The 8,153-nt window shown below is 34.6% G+C and overlaps 1 long non-coding RNA gene across 1 annotated transcript; it reads left to right on the forward strand.

Moving 5' to 3' along the window:
• Positions 1-3,604: 3,604 nt before the first annotated feature.
• On the forward strand, positions 3,605-4,589 carry LOC137639042 (uncharacterized). The gene is made up of 3 exons (XR_011044218.1): positions 3,605-3,954; positions 4,277-4,356; positions 4,502-4,589. It is a non-coding gene; the product is annotated as an uncharacterized lncRNA (long non-coding RNA).
• The last annotated feature ends 3,564 nt before the right edge of the window (positions 4,590-8,153 follow it).

Here is an 8,153-nt window from a genome sequence, read left to right on the forward strand (position 1 = left end):
TTTAAGTGGATACCAAAATATGACTGAAATATGTACAGAAAAGTAATAATTTTCGCTCTAAGGTAATTTATAAAGATAAAAATAAGTTAGGCAATTGGGAATCAGTAACAGTTTCTATACATAGAGCTTTCTGAAAAATCTTGTTATATTTGAAAGATTCTGGCAGGATATATTCACCATAAATCACATAGTTTTAGCCATTTACCTCTCTTCAAAATTGGGATATTTTCTTAAAAAAACGTGTGAATGGGGGTAAAAATAGCAAAGAAAGTTCAATTCAATTACCAACAAATTTTATAACAAAATGTTATTTTCCAGTTGTTAAATCCATGGTTAAGAAAATAACTTTCTTATATTATTTATCCACATAGGCTATTTCTTTATTATCATAATTTATAATTTATTTGGTAAACACCTATATATCATAGTGATTACAATATAGTCATATAATAACTCTTTATGTATACAGTAAACTAATCAGTTACCAGATAGTTCAAACGCTAATGTAGAATCAATTGTCTTTTAACTTTTGACAAGTCTCATTGTTTTCCTCCAACTTCCGTTCTTATCGGAGTATGACCTTTAGAATAATCATGACCTCCCTTTCACAGAAAACCTTTGATGATTGACTGAGGATAAACAGATTTTTCTACCTCTGTGGATGAGAAAACACTGTTAGTTTTTATAACGATTGTCGAGCCTTCTAAATTTGGCCTGCTTCCATAACAGCGACGGAGATGTGGTACGTGCTCTTCATATGCCATTATGCAGATGCGTTTGTGTCTTTTGCTCAAATTTCCTTTGCTATTTTATCTTCGAGCATTGCTCTGTTGTGTATTTGATGCTGCATCGCGTGTGATCTGCCTTAGATAGAACGTAAAAGGGGAGAAAATAGCCCCGAGATGTCCTTTGTAGTTTTATTCGCCTGTTATTCCAGAGGGTTATGATACAAGTTTTGGACAAAAGGATTGTCCGGAGACTTCTTGTAATTTCTATTTTTTACTTCTTATGCTTTCATCCTCTATATACTAATTCGAATACTCTTTTGCTGTATTCAAGTAGGTTATTATAACCTAACAACTCTCTGATAGAAAACTTGACAAGATACTTCAAAAGTTGTAAAAGGAATCTCGCATATGCATACACAAACGTATCAACAAACAATGTGAATTTAAATACTTGTCATACAGTGGCTTCATCTAACTTTAGCTGCTTTCAAGCAACTAATGTTTATTTGTTTTTACAAGCCCAAAGGAAAGCGTAATAAATGTTCCTTTATAACAAGATATTACGTAAGATTTTAAGAGACTTCAGTGATGAAAAAGTAGGAACTAATTACTTGTGGTAACTCAGGAATAATGGCTTCATTTTAGACTTCTCAATACACCTTATTTGTGGTTATCCTTGCAGTACATTGGCTTTTGGAACTTTAGTGTTTTGTGGTGTTGTGATGGCCTCCTTATTACAAGATAATGACGGATTTTGTGAAGTAATGATAAGCTGGTACAGTAATTAGACAAACCCGTGCCTTTAAACAAAATTAATTACTTTTCGTTTTTTTTTTCCACAATCATGGAAGCATAAGAACGATTAGAATATTATTGTTGTTTGCTGCTATAAACAGCTTAGCATTCCAAACACTAAGATTTCCAGAATTCGGTATTTTCCGTAGGCTGTTGAAATCCGCTCCTTGGGCAATCTCTAGAAAGGCGAGAGTAATTTAATGCCCAGTAAAAAAGCAACGTTTACTTTACTTACAGTTCAAATCTAAAGGCTTAAAATATGTTTTGAAAGTATGTAACTAACTAAATATTTTTCGATATCTATAAAAAATTAACAATATGCATATATATATATATATATATATATATATATATATATATATATATATATATATATATATATATATATATATATATAAACCAAATGGCAATCATTTTTAAAAGAAATAATACCGGAGATCTTTAATGTTATTTTAAATTATAAACTATTTTTTTTCGGGGAAATTAATAGCTAACGCTATATACAATCAAAGAAATATCAAACGAAAAAAAATTGACCATACACAGCGAATAAGTCTATTGACAAAGGTTAATAAACAGCCCTAATTAAGCTGTTGAGGTAAGTGTAACGAAGGCAACAGCCAATTAATGTTCAATAAATATGAATAATACCAAGCTAGGAATATTAATCTATATTTTCTGTTAAGATGTTAGTTAGTATTAACTTTCAGAAAACTAAGCAGTGAAAGATAAATGGAACAAACCCAACCTACACATTCAGCAATCTCATCTGACGGCGAACAAGAATTCAACATTGATATTCGTGCTATCTGTTAGTCTGAAGCAAGCGAGGCCTTTGTGCAAATGACAACTGCTAAGATTTTCTTGGTATTATTTTCCTCTGCCAATTTGTTATTCAGAACATAAGATTCCCGTTTTTTCTTTTCTTTCTGTGTCGCAGGTCATAAAATAAAGATTAAAAAATCAAGGAAATTTAACCAAGATATATAAAATGGCTCTTAAATTGTTGTTGTTAATGTGGGCTGTTCATGTTTACTTATTTCCCACCCCCTGAGCAGGATGTACATTAGGAGACTCCAAATTTTCCTAAAGCACCATCTTTCCTTGAATAGTCCACTGAGATCTCTTTCATCCTGACGGTATTCAGAAGGAAGCCTTTTGTCTCCTATCAAATCCCAATGAGAAATCATTCAGCTCATGAAAATTACGATTTTCAGTCTCTGGAGGATAATAGAAATTAGGAAGGGAATGCGCTTCTACGAAATTGGATAGACCTGATAGACGGTTGATGAGAGAGAGAGAGAGAGAGAGAGAGAGAGAGAGAGAGAGAGAGAGAGAGAGAGAGAGAGAATTCTTTATATAAGAATTATAACAAAAGACTGGGGAGCATATCCTTTAGCACAATATATACTCGGCTGGTAGTGAAACAGAGAGAACAATAAGGAAGAAAACAAAGTGAAGACTTCAAAAATAAAATAAATGGGAAAATTTTGATCCCTTTAACAACCCTCCAGGCCACCACTACTTCTCCACGGTTCCTATAGAAGTGGCTTCTTTAAGAGGTAGAAAAAATGATATGAAATATTTCAGGAAACTGCTCACTGCTCGCCTGATTCTTAAAACAAAAGCCAAGAAAGAAAACGGAGACTAAACAAAAAGGAACGATTTTCTATATAAAGGAGAGATTTCTATAGTTACGGTTCTCTAGAGGTTTTTGTGATTAATCTTAGCAAACAAAGCACTCATCATCTACATCAACAAATTACGTATGAATGAATGTATGTGTACATAACTGTCTAATATAAAAAAGCAACACATAATAAACGTTTGGATCCCCATTTCCTTTACAGATACTTGAAATGAATCCCTATGCAATCACGCAGAAGGATAAAGAAAAAAAAATTATATATCATATGGTGTTGAAGAATTATTTTATATACTAATTCTGTAAAAAAATTATAAAATTGTGTATATGTATATTTATTTATGTTCATATTTGTTTCATCCTTGAAACCCCCCTTTTGCCATACAAAGCAAAATCAAAAAGAAATACTGGGAGTTTCAAGGATAATATGCTCAGTCCATAGATGGCTCTGCTGGCTGTGTTTTAATATTTGCAGTTCCTGATTCCATCATCCTTGGGAAAAAATTTTCACCTACTGGTAATGAGGGAAGTGTGAGGAGGCAGATGGGATATATATTGGCCACATTGGACATATTGGATATTGGATAATATTTTCTTCGAGTGTAGAAGTGCTATGAAGATGGAGTAGCACTTCAATTTAAAGCCACCTCTCCTGCAATTGCTTACCACGAGTGCTACCATGAAGAGTGCAATATCAAGATGTATGAATACATAGTTCTCAACAATGGGATCTTCTGCTGCTCTTCAATTTGCATTGGGATTTTAAGGATAAGGCCTACCAACCCCGTAAGTTTCCTATGATTTTGTGGTATATGGTTCAACTTTGGTTAGGGGGTTATAATATTTGAAATTAATATTAATTATTCAAGTCTTCAACCCTAATTATAAATTTTCTATGGATTTTAAGCTCATTATAAAATTACTAGTGTTATTTCTAGCTTAATTCCAAATCATTGTTTTGTGCATAGAATAGCCTAGTGGGTGTTCAGATTTGCTTAAATCGATATACCGTGTCAGATTCTATTTTCCTGAGTTTGTGTTTTCATATGTAATTTAATATTACTTAACTTAGGATTTTAGTGAGCCTAATTTTTTCATTTGTTACTAGGTTAGGTTACTTGTGCTTGCTGGAAGGTAGCCTAGTATCATCGGCTTCAGTTATCTTCCTGGTCTTGGCAAATTTATTAGGTACCTAGTTCAGTTGTATGTAATGTTATATTGGTATATTTGTACTTGATGTTGATATATTGTATATTATTCATTATTGTTTATAAAGGGAGTTTAGATAAATTTTACATTAGGTTTTTGATGGAAATTTTTTCGTGATTTGCAGAATCCATAGTTTTCAAAAACAGGCAAGAGTTGAGTGGGTTCTACCACAGGCAGTCACTAGTGATTGAGGATTCCACTTCAGCCATCAAAGTTCCATTGCTTTGCCATATTTAATATCTATTCAATATAAATAAAGAATCTAATATTTTTAATTTTAAAGTTTCTTTATCCAATATTGACATTAAAGTTATTGTTACTCTGCTCTCGCTGCTCTTGTTATAAATTTACATTCTGTATAAGTTTTTGAAATATGGGCTATTTCCGTTGGGAGTAGCTCCATATGGGCACAACACACTGGTTTCGAATATAAATTTCAAGGTCTTTTCCTTTACCTCAGCAGATGTAGATACCCACTTGCAGGTGGGTTAACTGCTGGACATTCTAGTCGAATGCCCATTTCTTTTACTTCATTAGATGCAGATACCCATTTACAGCTTGGTGAACTTGTGGGAATACCTGAAGTACACGATTTTCTTCTACCTCAATAGATGTAGGTGGCCATTTACAGTTTTTTTTTCCTCAGCAGATACAGAACCCCTTACAAATGAGTGAATTCATGAGTGAGCTAGATGTATGTCCTTATCTTTTACCTCAGCAGATGTATATACACATTTACAGCTGGTGAACTCTTGGGAGTGCTGGTTGTACACATTCCTCTTTCACCCATTTTCATCCAGGTGAACTTATGGGCATGCTAGATGTACTCATTTTTTTACATCAGCATATGCAGATTACCCATATATAACTGGGTATAGTTTTACAGCCTTTTTGTTTACCCCAGCTTATGTACATACTCATTCATGCTTATGCTAGTTGTATACCTTTTTCTTTTACTTCAGCAGCTGTAGATACCCATTTACTGATGAATAAACTTTTGAGTGGTAAACGCATCAGATATAGATACCATTCAGAGGTAGATGAACTCTTGGCTGTGTAAGTCAGACATTATTTACTTCTACCTCAGCATATGTATTTACTCAATACAGCAGTGTAAGCTTGTGGAAATGCTAGTCGTATATCTTTTTTTTTTATTAGCACATGTTGACATCCATTTATAACTGGATAACTTGTGGGCATAATAGTCTTACACCCTTTTGTTTTACTTCAGCAGTGCAGATACCCATTTACAGATGGGTGACCTTAGGAGTGGTAGTACAATGCGCTTTTCTTTAACGTCAGCAGGAGATATCCATTTACAGCAGGGGGAATCATGAGTGTTAGTAATACACTCTTTTCTTTTACATGCTGCAGATATATATACCCATTTATAAGTGTCTACCTCGGCAGATATAAACACTCACAGCTGGCTACGCTCTGCTACAATTATACTCTTATCTTTTACCTCAGTATATGTAGATATTTATTTATAGCGGAGTGTTATCGAGGGTACGCTATTTGTAAACTTTTTCTTTTTTACCTCAACAGATGCAGGATACCCATTTATAGCTCGGTGAACTCTTGGGTGGGCAAGTTTTTTTTTTTTTTATCCTCAATTAATGCAGATAGCCATTTACAGCTACGTGAAATCATGGAAGGGTTAGTCATACAATATTCTATTTTACTTAAGAAGAAACAGATACCCCTTTATAGCTGGGTGAAATCAAGGGCATGATAGTGTCACGTCCTTTTCTTTTACTTCAGCAGACGTAGATACCTATTTATACATGGCTGAGAATGTGGGAGTGAAAGATATATCCCCAGAGACTTATCATCTGTCCACCCATCCTGTGCTGGATTACTCTCCTTTAAGTCTCTTATTCTCATATGCCATCGTAAAACAACGGCACCATTCAGTACCTAACAAAGTGATCCAAGGATATATCAATAGTAGGCCTATCGCTGGGTGAATACAAGGCCAATAACTAGAGGGAAATCCTTTTAGGAACTTCACCCATCTAAATGATCTGTGGAGATGGTCAAAGGACCAGGGTTGTCTACTTCGTTCTTCAAGACTATTGGAAGTAAGACGTGCCAGATGCCCTTCTCACGAGATGTGACTACGTCTTACCTATCAAGGTAAGGTGTCTCTATGAGAACCTCCTATCCTTACTTCTTACATCTCTCCTTTCATACCATCCGTCCTTTCATAACATCCCATCTTTCCTTTTACAATTATATAAATATCTTACCTATCAATCTTCAATAATTTTATGTTCTCCACATGTCACAAACCCTGGTTTGCCTTGAGAGGCCTTCCCTCATCCTGTGATATAGTGTATTAATCTCCATTCGATAGAATCTCAGTTTTATTCATAAATATTACACTTGTCATTGATTACTGAATTAGAGTATTGAGCACACAATAAAAAAAAATGTGTTCCCAGCTTATACGCATAATTTATAGAAGTGATCCTGCTACCTAATTGAACGGTTATGTGGATTAGGGATCTAGCTCGTGATGGCTATTAATTCATTTTCCCTTTCCAGGAAGGGAGAGTGTTTGCTCCAACCCCACATGAAGCCCTCCAGGGTTCTATTAATCAGCTTGTTGGATTAAGAACACACAAGATTATAATTTATTGATTCACTTGTCCTCCACTGTATTCACCTTTTGTACCATTATACATAAGTGTTTTGTTAATACATCATTGCCGGGTATTAGTGTCCTAATCTAGTCTGTTGACCTCAAACTTCCTTCTCTTAATGTGTGATATATTATGCCTCTGAATCATAAAACAAGACCCGACTTGAAGGTGAAAATAACGCAATGGTATTTTCTACCGGGGTGATAATAACACCATGTTATTTGTACCGGAGATCGGAAACATGTCTCGCCTCTTGTGCTTTCGTAAATTCAGTACATCTCGATTGTTACCCGAGATTCGAAAATAAAACGCATTAAAAATATATATTTCAGTGCTAAAGTGTAAATCCAATTTCATGACAATGAGATAATAAAAGTGATTAAAATGTAGGAATAAAGTTGCGATTAGTTTGCAACTTCTAATGTAACGATGTTTGAATATTTAGTGGAAACTAGATTTTTAAGCTGCTTGTTTCCAGCTAACATTTGAATTGCTTCTTCCAATTCTCTCGTCTCAATGTCAGTCACCTTTGTTGGTTGTAGTACTTTTGCTACACTGGCCACTCCATGACTACGAGCCAAATTTTATCATGTGATTCTTAGCCCATCCTTTAAGGAAGATAAGGATATCAAAGATTGACATTCCCACGGCAGATACCTTTATTTTATTCTCTGACCACTTCTTTTTTCCTTGGCTCACCAAAATGAACACAATCATACCACAGAACAATATTAGGCTAAGCACTGCGGGTAAAGGAAATGCTCTTAATTTGTTTTCTTCCTCAACGCTGCATGATGTCTTTACTCGATAGATATTTCCAGTCCTTTTCTCGAAGTAATTGAATTACTTCTTAAATGCTACAACAGAAATACAGGTGGTGACGAAGAAAACTTTCTTAGAGATGTCATAACAATTGTCCGATATTATTCCATCTATTATATTACCCCTCTTTGAAAGTTAATTGAAAACTGACTATCATACATATGGATTTCTGAAGGGCCTCTGATAGTGAGAAAATGGCAGCAGATCGATCCCAACCCGTTACTGTGAGTTTAAGCTGTTTACTGGGGAGGTCACTGCTGGGGTTGGGTTTGCCCGGCTGACGTTGTGGTGAGTATCTATTCTGAT

The sequence above is a fragment of the Palaemon carinicauda genome, chromosome 4 (assembly GCF_036898095.1).
Source record: "Palaemon carinicauda isolate YSFRI2023 chromosome 4, ASM3689809v2, whole genome shotgun sequence".
Classification (NCBI taxonomy): domain Eukaryota; kingdom Metazoa; phylum Arthropoda; class Malacostraca; order Decapoda; family Palaemonidae; genus Palaemon; species Palaemon carinicauda.